At 36.1% G+C, this 16,401-nt stretch overlaps 1 long non-coding RNA gene across 1 annotated transcript in view; it reads right to left on the bottom strand.

Annotated features, from left to right (window-relative positions):
- Positions 1-1,903: 1,903 nt before the first annotated feature.
- Positions 1,904-16,401, bottom strand: part of LOC133529598 (uncharacterized) — a 108,165-nt gene continuing 93,667 nt past the window's right edge. The window contains exon 2 of the long non-coding RNA XR_009801174.1: positions 1,904-3,816. This is a non-coding gene — a long non-coding RNA (uncharacterized LOC133529598). The remainder of the gene's footprint in view (positions 3,817-16,401) is intronic.

Below are 16,401 nucleotides of genomic sequence, written 5' to 3'. Positions count from 1 at the left end.
TTTGAACGTGTCTTGGACCGGAAAATTACTCCATCTAATTTTTTCACTGAAATGCCATTTTATTGCCGTTTTATAGCTACAAAATGAAAATCTAAAAAAAAATCCATGTAACTATACTATTTTCAGAAATTGCCTTTTTACTCGCTGTGAAAAATTTCTCTATCCATTTTATTTATTGAATTAAGATCACAGTTTTATTTCCATCCAACTATAAAAACATCCAAAAAAATAACGAGCGTATTAAAAACTTAACATATCGGGAGCAGTGTGTAGGGAGCGGGGTGTACAAGCGGGGTGCGGGAGCGGTACCGGCCGCCGCCAGCGCGCGCGCCGCGCCTGCCCGGCGCGGCGGTGGCAGCTTGCTACTTCTCTATTCATTCGCGTATCGCCTAGGTGCATAGGTTACTGTTTTTAAAAATATTGCTACATGTTTCTTTTTTGACCTGCCTAATGCCTGCCTGTCTGTGTAGTACCTACCGTAAGTATAGTCTCTACCGTACCTACAAATGAAGTAGGTAGGTTATGCGATGTGTCTAATTTAAATATTTATATTCTTAAATTCAATTTATTCAATTCGAGTCGTACGTATTAGGCCACCAAACGAAGGAAAAAACGGGGAAATAATTCGTGTATAAGCGAATTTTGGCATAGTTGTAGATAAATAACATACTGAAAGTACTGATAGATGGGGGTGGCGCTATTGTGTACGGGGGAGGGAGGGTTTAAATGTCCCTTTTTTAGTTTATCTTAAATAACTCGTGAACGGTGGCCCATATCAAAAAATGATCTATCACGCAAATCATCTATATAACATTTCCTACAAGACAAATTCAGTACACTTTTTACTAGGATCAATATTTAAAAAGATATTAAAGCGAGAAAATTAATTAAAATCAATTTTGTGGTCCATTTTTCTATATTTTCGTAAACGGTGGCAATTAGCAATAAACGCTGTAAAATGTAAATAATCTACACAAAACTTCTACAAAAAAGATTCAGTACACTTTGTGAAAGGATCAATATTTAAAAAGATATTAAAAAGGGAAAGTTAATAAAACCAATTCTAAGGTTCATTTTCTTTAGTTTTCGTAAATAATTTGTAAAGTATGACCCATAGCAAAAAAAATGTCTTATACATAAATATATAAGTAACATAAAATTTTCTATAAGAAATATCTAGCACACTTTTCGCTAGGATGAATATTTAAAAAGATACTAATGCGATTTTAAAAACCCTTTTTAGTTTTCGTAAGTAACTCGTAAACGGTAGCCCGTAGCAAAACACATTCTTATACATAAAGAATGCACATAATATTTCCTACAAAAAATAATTCGATCACTTTTCTCTAGGATCAATATTTAAGAAGATATTATAGGGGGTAAATCAATTCATAGGTACTTTTTTAGTTGTTCGTAAATAACTCTTAAACGGTGCTCCAGTGCAATAAGAATGTTAAACATAAATACTTAACATAAAATTTTCTGGAAAAAAGATTTCTTACACTTTTTCTTTAGGATCAATATTATTGAGATATTAAACGGCGAAAGTTAATTTTAATCAATTCTGCACATTATTTGTGTTTCTCGCTTTAAAAGCTTAATAAATATTGATCTTAGGGAAAAGTGTTCCGCATGTCTTTTGTAGAATTTTTTATTATAATTGTTTATATACACATATATATTTTTTGCTATAGGTCATACTTTACAAATTATTTACGAAAAACTAAAAAAAGAGACCTGAGGATTCATTGTAAGTAACTTTGCTCCTCTTTGACTAAAAAACCGGACAAGTGCGAGTCGGACTCGCCCACCGAGGGTTCCGTACTTTTTAGTATTTGTTGTTATAGCGGCAACAGAAATACATATAAATATAAATATTTCTGTCATAGCATGCCAAACTATAATTCTAAACGTAACCAGCGACAATGATATCGCTCGGAGCGCACGTGAGACAATTGCATCGACGCGGCTGCTAGCTTTAAATGGCCCTTTTTTAGTTTATCTTAAATAACTCGTAAACGGTGGCCCATATCAAAAAATGTTCTTTCACGCAAATCATCTAAATAAAATTTCGTACAAGAAAAATTCAGTCCACTTTTTCACTAGGATCAATATTTAAAAATATATTAAAGCGGGAAAGTTAATAAAACCAATTCTAAGGTTCCTTTTCTTTAGTTTTCGTAAATAATTTCTAAAGTATGACCCATAGCAAAAAAATGTCTCATACATAAATAAGTAACATAAAATTTTCTATAAGAAATATGTAGCACACTTTTCGCTAGGATGAATATTTAAAAAGATACTAAAGCGAAAAATAGGGAAAAATGTTCCGCATGTCTTTTGTAGAAATTTTTATTATAATTGTTTATATATATATTTTGCTATAGGTCATAATCAGGGGTCGGACAAAAAGTGCGGATGACGTAAAAATGACGTAATCTTGCACACAGGTGATGTTTGAGTTTGTATTTAAACTTCCGTGTGACATGTAGTAACAAAGTAGTATTAATGAAGTAACAAAATAATTGTAAATAAATCCATGGAATTAATAATACAGGTGGTAGGGTGATGTAGTGAATAAAATAAATTGCACGAAACTTGTTACCATATGGTATAATTATTTGAAATTAGTTAGAACAAGTCTGTGGGATCCTCAGATAAATGGGTTTAGTAGTCAAAAGTGGGAACAGTAGGTAAGATTAGTAAAAATAAAAAAAGATATTTTGTTATTATACTTATTATTTAATGAAATTATGCATAGATGACTATTTTTGTCCGACAAAAATTATGGTAACTGTTTTTGCATATTCACCATCCATGCATTTTTTTTATGAAATTACGGAAGTTTTCATTTCGTAGTTGCACCCAGGGTATGTTTGCTGCTATCATAAAATTTGTAAGGTTCATATTAAATTCACTTTGCCCTTTTTTTTCTACGTTTCCGACATGTTTGGTTGTCTCCAAATGTCTTTTAATATTGCTTACCTTCGTTGGTATATCTTGATTACAGCAAGAGCAGTATACGTGTTTGTCACGTACCTCCAAAAACGGAAAATTGCCACAATATTCGAGTAAAGATGACATTTAATATAAATTTTAGCTAAATATAATCGTGAAGATACAATAGCTAAACAATAACGAAGTCAATTTATTGTTCATCTGATTGACAAAAAATACTATTTGAAATCATCCTATAAGTGGTTTGACGTCATCCGCACTTTTTGTACGACCCCTGGTCATAATACTTTACAAAATTATTTACGAAAAACTAAAAAAGAGACCTGAGGATTAATTGTAAGTAACTTTGCCCCTCTGACTAAAAACCCAACAAGTGCGAGTCGGACTCGCCCACCGAGGGTTCCGTACTTTTTAGTATTTGTTGTTATAGCGGCATCATCTGTGAAAATTTCAACTGTATATCACGGTTCATGAGATACAGCCTGGTGACAGACCGACGGACGGACAGCGCAGTCTTATTAATAGAGTCCCGTTTTACCCTTTGGGTACGGAACCCTAAAAAGGACCTGGAAACTGATTATAATGAATTTTAATATCTCATTAAATATTGATCCTAGCGAAAAAATTTACGGAACTTTTGTTGTACAAAATTACATTTCTATTATTAATGTATAAAGAACTTTTTGCATTGGGCCACTGTTTACGAGTTATTTACGAAAAACAAAAAAAATTAGGGACTTGTAAATTGTTTGTGATTTACTTTCCCCCTTTAATATTGTTTTAAATATTGATCCTGGAGAAAAGTGTTCTGTATGTTTTTTGTAGGAAATATTATGTTAATTATTTATGTATAAGAACCTGTTTGTTATGAGCTGCCGTTTAAGAGTTATTTACGAAAAACTAAGAAGTGACTTTAAAATTAGTATAAATATTCCCTCTTTAGTATCTTTTTAAATGTTGATCCTAGCGAAAAGTTTCATATATCTTTCCTGTAGAAAAAATTATGGTTAATATTTATGTATGAGAGATTTTTTGCTATGGATCATACTTTACAAAATATTTACGAAAAACGAAATAAAAGGAACCTTAGAATTGATTTTAATTGACTTTCCCCCTTTAATATCTTTTTAAATATTGATACTTTCAAAAAGTTTACTGAACTTTTTTGTAAAAAAAAAATGTGTAAATTATTTACGTTTTACAAGGTTTTTGCTATTTATGGGTTATTCACGAAAATATAGTAAAATGGACCATAAAATTGATTTTAACTAACTTTCCCGCTTTAATATTTTTTAAATGTTGATCCTAGCGAAAAAGTGCACTGAATCTTTCGATTAGGCAATTTTATATATATTATTTACGTTAAAGAACATTTTTTGCTATGGGCCACCGTTTATGAGTTATTTAAGAAAAACTGAAAAAAGGGACCTTTAAACCTTATAGTACAAGTTTCATCAAAACTGGTTCAGTAGTTTTAAAGATCTCGACGGTTAAGTTTTAAGATATCGCAATTTATTAACGATAAGCATACAATAAGTAGGTAATCTTTATTACGTGGCAAAAATTCTAGAACCTAGTTGTTTTTGACGTCGGTTGTTATTAACGTCTTTAGCGTGATATTATTCTAATCAATGTTATATAAAACTGTATATATTATTCGGTACAAAGAAAACGCAAAAATCACTAAATGTAGTGTAAAGACTCACAGACTCACACATCAGTGACAACGACAACTCCCTTCTTAAGTGTGGACTGCGGGTCACGCGGTCGGGTCGTACTAGTAGCACAAGGACACTATTCTGCACTTAACTGCTAAGGGAAGACGGTACATTATTGCGTAACCGCGGGATGGATTTATCTTCGCTTCAAAAATTTCGGTGTTCTGGATGATATTTCTTTTGGATATTTTGAATTTAAGTGTATACGTGACTACTTAGTATATATTTAAAAAGAATACAGGCTGAGAAATTTTCCACTCTCAGTTTTTAATAGTTGTAAAATACATACATTTGGGTATGTATTTTTTTTGGATATTCTTACCCACTACGCCAAATTATATTCTAAGATCATATAAGAAGAAAAAAATGACAGAGCAATTTTCCGATGAAAATGAGCGTCAAAAAAAGGAATTATCATTTTAAAAAAATCACATGTTTGACAAAATTTTTATATTTTTTTCTAGTATTACATACTGATACAAATAACTTATTTGGTAAAATAATTTTGGACAGAGGAATTACTCGGTTAAAAATATAAACAGATTTATATTTTTACGTATAAATACCTAACTTAGAAGTGTTTTTTTTTTTTGGATATTTATATGTTAGTTTCGACTCATACTATACAATAACCAAGCAAAATTTCATCGACTGATAAATTAATGCATGGGTCTCCATACAACGACTTGCTTCATTTCCTACACTACATTGCCACAAATCAATCCACAACACTAAGGTCTGATTTCTCAAACAACAGATATAATTATCTCTCAGATAAAGATAACAGGCTCCCTTTCTTTCACGAGAAAGAAGAAAAGAGAGTGTTTTCTTTATCTGCCAGATAATTTTATCAGGCGTTTGAAAAATCAGACCTTACAAAACTAAAGTATTTTAATTTGATATTAGAAATCTGCCGCCATTGAAGTATAGTACGAGTACTAGAGTCGGCATCTGTAATGATTATATTACTGTTTATTTTATTAATTTTTTGTAGTGTTTTTATTATCGTAGTTATAATATAATATATATATATATACTAGTTGTGAATCTAGGGAAGAGCGGTGCCTCCCAACACGAGCATTGTTTTGCTTACCGGGCGGCTCCATCCCCTGCATCACAAAAATGTATATTATTATGAAATAAAGAATTTTGTATTTTGTATTTGTATTATATTTAAAGATTATATTATATATAAGCGCGATTTGATCAAAATCGCTACGAGTAAAAGTTAAATAAGAAGAGTTTAATGACTATTTTTATAAATTATAATATCCAGAGGCCGTGAGTTCAAGTCTCACCCAAGACAGTAATTTTTCCACTTTTAAATTAATTCTAAGCTTAATAGCATCGTTCGCAGACGTTTCTGCTTGTTGAAAATTAATTAATATATCGTCAGTGTCACATATGTTAAGCAATTTCAATTCACTTGTAAGGAAATAAAGACATTTTATCTAGATTCTTTACAGTGCGTATGTAGGCAGAAAATTAACAGGTGTCATAAAAGTTTCGCCTCTGGCTAGCTACGCTTATTCTTTAGCTTAGTGACAGACGTCAAATGCCGAAAATGACGGACACAATTTGTTCTCGATAACAGTCTAGTACCGTCTGCCGCTGGTCACAGGTACAAAAGCATTCACTCGCGCTCGGTCAACACGAAACATTTGAAGCAAAGCGATAATTGCTTGGGAGTAATGTAGCGATGAGCCTCATATATAGTCTGTATCTTTAGGTATTTAAAAAAGGTAAACAAAATCTACCCTCAAATGGCTCCTTAAGGCAGTTGAGGGTAGATGAAAACATTATATGATCAAATAAAGTAGGTTTAAAGTCAGGTCGTTCAGTGACAGATCCAGGCGGTTTTGTATTTGGTTGGTTAACCAATAAATATTAAAACTACCCGAAAATGTACAAATTGTTTGTTTACCTTTTTTTAAATATCGCTGCATCCACAATGACGCGCAGATTTGTCAAATCTAACCTTAAATAACACGACAATACGAGTAAAGGCATGCGTCTTCGTGAATGACACGATCTATATACGAAAAGACGTCATTTCCCGAATCCCGATAGGCTCATTAATATAACAGCGAACATTGGCTCAATCAACTCCGCTCGCTTACCGATTCTATAGGGTGAATATAATTAACCCAAATCCTTTATTTACGTAGTTACTGTGCATTTGTTTTATAGGGATAATTTTGAGCTTACTTTCTATAGAAACAAAGAAATCACACCTCTCAGATTTAGGATAAACACAGTTTTGTACTTTTTTGTATATTTCACAACGTGAACGGAGAAGTTTTCTTGCATTGGGTGAGAAGCTGTTTCAATTTGCTTCGTGCTTGACTATGACGCTGCCCTAGTGGGTGAGGGTCATTATTTATTTATTTTCAAACACATGTCAGGCTCACAGGGGAGGCCAAACGCCAGGACATGTCAAAACATATACACAAAATCATATTTTACACATACAATAAATACAGACATACTGCTTATTTCACAGTTGGCAGCTGCCAAATAATATGTCGTCCCACGAAAGTTCATATTGTCACCACGTCGGGCGTTGGCGTCGTTTATATTTCCCCCACCACAAAATTCGCACATAGCCAATTCTTAATCGAGGCTTTTTTTTTTAATTATCAATTTCGCTGTCGAAATTCTCCGGCCAGCCCCCAGCAGTCGACAAGTCGAACTGTCGAACTACGCTGTCGGCGCCAACATGTCATACCGACTTCTTGATGTCGCGAGTTTGCAATGGAATTCGTTCTGACTTACCTTTCTGGTAGCTCAACATTAAGTAAATTATCCTACTTACAAATTATATTTAATAGTCTTGGATGTCCGGTGTCTTTGTTCCTGCATCAGGTAACAGCGGCTGATTTTCTAACATAGATAGTTTATAATCTAACCTAGAAAAGGGCATTACTAATAAAGGACTACAAAAGGGTGGAAAAAGTTTCATATTTTGATGCCGACAGCCTTATATTTTATACATATTTTTTTTTTAATTTATTACTACTTTTAAGTTTTATAACAATTACACACTAGGTACCAAACTGTGACGTTGAGTTGTTTCAGATAAAAGGTTATTTGACGTATTTCCGAGGCACATTGTTGATTTTGTTCCTAGAACATCCTGTTAAAGTCTGACCAACGCCAGAGTGTATAAATGTACGTAAGATAATGTGAATAAATGTCACTACGGAAAAAATCAAAATACAGTTTTTATTTTAAATGGACACCATATGAATTGGCTACTTGACAGTTTTTTGTAAATAATGTCAAACGATCTTGATTTTCTTGAGGATCAAATATCTATATAGGACTCATTGCATTTAAGCAATACAAAGGTCAGAAATGAGAGTTAAAGTCTGACGCTCGCACTCGACGATTGAAACGCCTCTAACAAAATGATAGTGTCATGTGACGTCACAAGTCTGTCCTAAATGTATGGAAGATCAAGGAAATTTCCATTTTGACCCTGAAATTTATTTTTCAATAAAATGTAAGGAATCGAATGGTACCATTTTTTTCTCTATTTCTCAAACCCAAATAAAAAAAATTTTTTTGAGACTGGGTGCCTGGTATTTTTTTTATAATCTCAATTTATAATTTTTTAAATTCCACTTTTTTATAATGGATGGCTTATTTTTATCCATTTAACTAAATTTTGTTATAATATTCAACATGTGTCAAGTACCCAATTAAAATTTAAATGAATAAGTTTTTGGCAAAAATCTAATTTTTGGTAGGTACAAGCTTTTATCGCTGACTGTACTCATAAATCATTCATTTATTGCATCCATGGTTGGTACATGCGGTGGTACATAGTAGTAGTATGTTTCACATGGACCCTGATAGGGCACATCAATAGTCTTATATCGAAATTATGCTAGGTATTTATATTATTGTCATAATTATATAAATTAGGTCTTTTAATGTAACAATGGGTAGGTTAATTTTAATTGTATAGCAACGGATTGATTAATGTCTAAGATATATTATTGATAATTAACAATAAATCTCCAATGAAATTATAGGGTATATAATATAAATTTTAATAGTTATGTCAATATTAAATGTGGCATTATCTATGAAAAGGGACCTTATTGTCGATTGCGTTTACGCTGCACTGCGTCTCGCAGCGTTGTATTTGTATCGGAGCATCGTTTATGACGTTTGCGTTTGCGTTGTTATGACAGAGTTCCCATGGCTACCTCCTGTCTCTATCATCAGATCTGCTCCATGTTATCATAATATTGCATTATCATCCGATTTACATTTGTGTATGTCAAATTTCAGCTCAATCGGAAATCGGGAAGGGGGTCAAATTTACTACATCTCCAGATTTAATGTGTTTTTAACCATAGAGACTATACATCTCTATTGTATTGTAGTAATTATTTATATTAAGATTATTATAATGTAATGTTTACCCAGGTATTGGCTGTTGTATTTATAAATGTTGTTATGTATTTTTCATGTCACTATATGATGTTACTATAAATGTTGTATTGACTTGTAAAAGAGCCCTTGAGGCCTACTTGAAGAATAAATTTTTGAATTTTGAATTTGAATTTTTTGAATTTTGGCTTTCAAGATTACATCCACTTTAACATACATACATACTAAGAGCAAGTTAAATAAAAGCTTATAATAGATATCCTTATATGTTACGAAAGAAAAAGTGGCCTAGGATTGTAATCGAACCAGTGTCTTCAGCCTTGCTTGAGCACTCGCCTTTTGTCACTTTTTTTCGTATACGACATATATATATATATTTATATATTATACGACATTATTACACAAATTGACTAAGTCCCACAGTAAGCTCAATAAGGCTTGTGTTGAGGGTACTTAGACAACGATATATATAATATATAAATATGTATAAATACTTAAATACATAGAAAACACCCATGACTCAGGAACAAATATCCATGCTCATCACACGAATAAATGCCCTTACCAGGATTTGAACCCGGGACCATCGGCTTCGTAGGCAGGGTCACTACCCACTAGGCCACTCGCTACCACACACTACACCAAAGCAAAAAAAACTTAACATCTTTGAATATTTTTAACAATAACAAAAACAACAACAAATGGCTCGCCATAAGCTACATTTTAATAATCGATTATAGTATATATAAGTAATGATCATGTTTTAACAAAATAAATATGATTAATTAAAAGATATAATAACTATGGAAGGTAGAGGCAAGGAACATAAACTCCTTAAACAGAACTGTTGCAAAAGTGTCCAGCTGTCAGCTATAAATAATAGTTCCAAATCTCTCCAGAGTAGGGCTAGAGTAACTAAGAACCTAGGCGTTATTGACGGAGTGAAGTGCGCTGTCTATTATTAGATTTGTTCTCAAGTATTCTAGGTATTGTAGCGCCACCTATTTATGGTTTTTTGTCGGACACTTTTTGATATATGGAGATTCAGTTCCTTGCCTTTACCTTCCATAATAATAACGCTATTCGACACTAGACTTTTTTTACGTCAGTCACTGAGAATGTCGAGTCAATCAGTAAACTTTCAGTACAAAAGTAAAGAAGTATTAATCACTGAATAAATAAATAAAACCTCGGCCAATGGTCATATGTATTGTATGGACTGACGTTTATCTGACATGGCGATTTGTACGTTACGTACAAATAGTCATACATTTGAGTCGACCAGTTTGGCCTAGTGGATAGTGACCCTGCCTACGAAGCCGATGGTCCCGGGTTCAAATCCTGGTAAGGGCATTTATTCGTGTGATGAGCACGGATATTTGTTCCTGAGTCATGGGTGTTTTCTATGTATTTAAGTATTTATAAATATTTATATATATCAGTAACCAGGATTCCCAGGATTTATATAAATAAATAAATAACCAGGATTCCCGCACCAGCCTCGGCTTTCGGCTCTGAATCCGTCTCTTGACATTTATTCTTCCACTTAGCACTGTCTTTCGGTATCATTTTTTGTAAGACATTTGACATACATGGCATCTGTTGCAATCTCTAGCCAGCATTTCTTGGTTCTTTCCCTTATATTATTAGGACTGGGCGTAAGGAACATAGCCAGAAATTGGTTATCCCGTTTTTTGGCGGTTTTTGCAAACGTACACACAGAAAATGCACTCTGTTGCATTATATCTACTATGTCTAGGATAATATATCCTGAAGAAAGGCCAGGTCATGAGCCCCCTAAACCGGCGAGCGTGTATGAGGAATGTTATGAAAGTGAATGAAGCGAAAGAGGTATGTCAAGACAGTAGCAAATGGAAATTCGTGGTCTCTGTCTATGTACATTGTCTAAGCGCCCTCAACACAAGCCTTATTGAGCTTACTGTGGGACTTAGTTAGTTAGTTGTGGGTGTTAGTCCTCCCCCGGAAAAAAACGGCAGACTGTTTTGTACAGAAAATTACAGACAAGGCGTTTCCAGTTGTCAAATCGCCATAAACAAACCGCCATGATGCTTCAATGTCATAGTGAAAAACTTCTCAAAAAACTGATTAAGGCATAGTATGTATATTGTATATGTTACTTAGCTGATGGTCCAGGGTTCAAATCCTGGTAAGGGCATTTATTCGTGTGATGAGCATGGATATTTGTTCCTGAGTCATGGGTGTTTTCTATACTTATTATATATGTATATCGTTGTCTAAGTACCCTCAACACAAGTCTTATTGAGCTTACTGTGGGACTTAGTCAATTTGTGTAATAATGTCCTATAATATTTATTTATTTATTTATTTATGCTTTATAATATGTGCTACTCCTGCTCTCTGGCGTCAAAACTTTGCAGTGTTTTACTTTTAGTATTATACTGCCCTAGGTAGGTAGGTGTAGGCAAGTTACACGCAGCAACTAAAAGGATAAGCAAATGTCGCCTTACAGGGACCTAAAGAACTTGGCCGAGGACCGCGAAAACTGGCGTCTACTCCACCAACAAGAGCCATGCTCTTAAATGATGATGATGTCCTAGGTTTGTAATATATTATTAAAGGTGTCTCTATTCTATTCTAAATTAACCTTCACACTTTCATCGCAGAATGAACTACTTAACTATAAGTTGCCTTCAGAACAAAATCGCAATGACACAAGTGGCACAACGTGTATTTCCCATACCCCTAGTTGTTTGAACATGCTCCCGAAACTTTCCCACTTTCCGGCGCCCGCTACGTGCTCTGTCATGTTCCGTTTTGATTCCAATTTCCAACTATAGCTAAACAGGTAAACGATATGAGTAGGTACCAACATTATTTAACACAAAATCGATAATACTACAGGATTCTCGCTAACAAAACTGATGTTTAATTAAAACAATAATATTCCTTTCATACTCGCAGTCGCACTAAAGTACAGAACGCGTCTATTTAGTTTTTAAGTTTAAAAAGGATATACATATAGTCTGTCAAGCCATTTCTGTGAGTAGAAAAAAGCGGCCAATTTTAAAAATGTAGACGCGAAGGGTTATCGTCCCATAGAAAATGCTAAAGTTTAAGATTAGTTGTCAAATACGGTGTGTTACCCCAGCTCGTAACAATGAGTTTTTCGGAACTTATGTACAAAATATCATTTGATATTTTCCAGTCGCTTTTCGGTGAAGGAAAACATCGTGAGGAAACCGGTCTAATCCCAACAAGGCCTAGGTTACCCTCTGGGTTGGAAGGTCAGATGGCAGTTGCTTTCGTAAAAACTACTGCCTAAGCCAAATTAGTTGTCAAGCGGACCCCAGGCTCTCATGAGCCGTGGCAAAATGCCAGGACAACTTGAGGAGGAAGACTCAGACAATTATTATGTTATAAGCGGGGTGAAGGGGAAATCTACTTTGAAAGTGGGATATGGAAGTACTTACTCGTATTGTACACATGAGTTGCGAGCAGTAGTTAACTTTGATATAAAGTCGGTTAACTTTTCTCTATCAACTACGTCACAAGGCACACTGCAGGCGTATATTTTCCGACCAAACATTTGACTTTTGCAATTTTGAGGCACCTTGCACTCTTTGCAGAGAACGTGCTTTGGTGCGGAAACCTCGCCGCTTATACACGGACAGACTTTGACGTGACAAAGTGTGGGTTTGCCATAACCGTAATATTTTCATAGGAATTTGACGTTTATACTTCTCTGACCACGCTTACTTTGCACTAACTTGGCAGTTAGAATGCATACGTCATACCCTATATAAGTTCCATACTGTGACTTTTTTTAACAAAACAGTTAAGCTTATTTGATGATTTTGAAACGCCAACTATGAATTTATTCGTCAGATAAGTGGGCGTTAGGCTAGTGAATTTAGATTTATGTATTTCACTTTCCAAATATACACAATACGAAGCTCACGTTTGTCTCCGACACCCTCAAGATCCTGCGACATCTGCCCACGTGCCAACAGTAGAAATCTTCCTCTTCCTCGCGTTGTCCCAGCATTTTCCACGGCTAATGTGAGCCTGGGGTCCGCTTGGCAACTAATCCCAAAATTTGGCGTAGGCTCTAGTTTTTTCGAAAGCAACTGCCATCTAACCTTCCAACCCTAGGGGGCTAGGCCTTATTTGGATTAGTCCGGTTTCCTCACGATGTTTTCCTTCACCGAAAAGGGATTGGTAAATAAATATCAAATTATATTTCGTACATAATTTCCGAAAAACTCCTTGGTACAGTCACGTCTGAAAACATCGCGACGATCGAAGTGCCAAAAATATGTATACACGACCTTATGGCCCATATATTAGGGTAGGTGTAAGCGACGCGATTTTCTTTTGTAATTTATTTTATATTTTTTATTAAAAAGTGGGTGCCTGGAAGTCTGAGTGGAATGTGCCGGTTCAGGGCGACCGAGGGGAGCGGGAGAGGAGGGGGACAATCGGAGATTTGTCATTGGCTCTCAGCGGTCAGTCGATGTATAGAATCACGCGCTAAGGTACATGCTTCTCGCTGTCCAAACACCCTTACGTTTTGTTACTTAAAAACTGCATATCATTTCACCACGTCCCCTACACGCTGGTCTTCGAACCTGATCCTGAACTCTGAATGTACCGGACTCCGATACGAAAAATGAACACACGGAGCAGTGTTAAGAAACAAGAAGAAAAGCAAAAGGAGCTTAAGGCCGAAAAGGAAATACCTACGCAGAAGCAGAAACCAGTTTGCCAAGCGACTCAAAACGACGAACCTGCAAAAATAAAATCGATAGATAAGAAAAAGGAGCTACTCGATAAAACAATTACTGTAGATGTGGGTAGTGCAAGTGAAAAGTGCAGAATGGAGGAAATTCCTAAATCGAAATCTATAAAATCTACTCGAAAGTCAAAAGCATCAGGTTCTGCGCGTTCTTCAGTCGTGGCCAGAAAGAAGTTGCTAGAATTAGAAGCGGCAGAAGCAAAAGCGCGTATACAAATGGAATTAATCGACAAAAAGCTAGCGGCGGACCTAGCACAATTGGATGAAGAAGAAGAAGAAGAATACAGTTCACAATCGGAAGCTAGTGAAATTCACACAAACAAAGAAGTGGAGAAATGGTTAGAACGCAGTCAACTGGAACTGAAAGAGCAGCCTGTGCCACCAACGGAAAACACATTGGACAAGCTGTACCCGCCGCCCGCGCCGGCTGCACCAGCGCGCGACGGCACCGAAGATACAGTTCACCTACTGGCAACGGCACTCAAAGACATAGCCGCAGTCTCCTCTACGAATGGACCTAACGCTCGAATGTTGAGCCGCCTCTGCACGCCGCGAGATTTACCCTCTTTTTCCGGTGACCCAATGGAGTGGCTCCAATTCAAGCAGGCGTATGACGAATCAACTGAAGTGTGCAATTTCAACGACAAAGAAAACCTATGGAGGCTACGAAAATGCCTTCAGGGACCAGCTAAAGAAGCAGTAACTTCTCTGTTAATTGGAGCTACTGCGCCAGATCTAGTGATGTCCACTCTAGAGTTACAGTTTGGGAATCCCGATATTATTATTTCAAAAATTGTACAAAGCATCAACAAACTGCCGGTGATGTCTCAAGAATATCATAAGGACATAGTGTCTTTCTCCGTGAAGGTTAAGAATTACGTTGCAGCAGTAACAGCTATTGGTCATGATGAGTACCTAAGGGGGATGAAAATCATATCTGTAATTCTGTCAAAATTGCCAACTGTGTTAATATCGAAATGGGTCGACTATAGCTACCCGCTTATCAACGACGGCAAGAAACCCCGGCTCGTCATTCTGTCGGAATTTTTAAATGACGAAGCTCTCAAAATATCAAAAACAGCTGTAATCCTCGCGAACACTTACAGTGATAGTAAACGTAAACAAAGTGATTGTTACCGCTCTCAAACCGTGCTAGTGCAGAATGAACTAAGTGACGATAAGTGTAAATTTTGTCGTACCTCTAAACACGACATAACAGACTGTAAAATGTTTAAAAAATCGCTTCGCAAAGACAGGTGGGCCTATGTGAAACGTCATGGATTATGCTATAAATGTTTAGTGTCGCGCCATAACAAAGAAACCTGTCCTGCGCCCTGTTGCGATAAGGAAAACTGTGGACAATCCCATCACCGCTTGTTACATTACATTTCGCACGCTAATAATTCAAATCTTCAATCTAGTGTGAATATTACGGAAATAATAGACACTGATGTGAGTGAAACGCGATCTGAGACTGTTACAAACATAAACTCGACAAGCTGCAAAGTTTTGTTACAAGCTGTACCTATTTACATACACGGACCTAACGGTATAATTAGTGCCACTGCATTATTGGACAATTGCTCGACGGTATCACTGATAAGCGCCGACCTCGCCGCCCGCGCCGGATTGCATGGTACCAAACAAAAAATGTGCGTTAGTGGGGCATGGAGTAACACCGAACTTAAGTGCGAAAGTGAGGTAGTGGACTTTGATGTGTCGAACAAAGATGGACAGATGTTTACGCTACGTGCTCGCAGTGTTACAGACTTAAACTTGCCTTCGCAAAATGCATCTAAAGTGAACCTTACGCATTATGACCTTAAGGTTGAAATTAAAAATCAATTATGTAACACTCGTTATGAGAAGCCTCAGCTGTTAATAGGGCAGGATCACTATCATCTTATGATGCCACTGCAAATAATAAAGGGCAAGTCCGAAGGATCTTACATAACTCAGACTGTCTTAGGCTGGTGTGTTCACGGCCGTATCACAGCACCGCGCGACAAGGGCCAGCGGCTAGATTCAACCTTATTTATAACTGAGGACCTGCAGGACCAAAATGAGCGTGCACTACGAGAAATACACGAAGAAGTACGCCGCTCTTTTACCATTGAATCCATGGGCGTTTCATGTAATCCACGCCAGAACTCCGAGGACCTGCGCGCACAGGAGCGATTGGAACAAACGGCTAGATTGTTAGAAGGCAGGTGGCACGTTGGGCTTCCATGGAAAGATCTTAATTGCAACATGACTGAATCCTATGGTAATGCACTTTCTAGACTTAAGGGAGTGGAAAGAAAAATGAAACGGGATGTTGGCTATGCATCAAGGTACACTGAAAGAATAAATCACCTGTTCGATAACGATTACGCAATGGAGGTCAGCAACCCGAAGCTCACGCCAAAAACATGGTTTCTGCCGCATTTCGGGGTTGACAACCCTAACAAACAAAAATTAAGGCTCGTATTCGATTGCGCATCCAAAAATAATGGCGTTTGTTTAAATGATTACCTGTATAAAGGACCTGATCTGCTCGTATCG

Source organism: Cydia pomonella, chromosome 21 (genome assembly GCF_033807575.1).
Source record: "Cydia pomonella isolate Wapato2018A chromosome 21, ilCydPomo1, whole genome shotgun sequence".
NCBI classification, from domain to species: Eukaryota; Metazoa; Arthropoda; class Insecta; order Lepidoptera; family Tortricidae; genus Cydia; species Cydia pomonella.
This window is presented reverse-complemented; position numbering and strand designations above follow the sequence as displayed.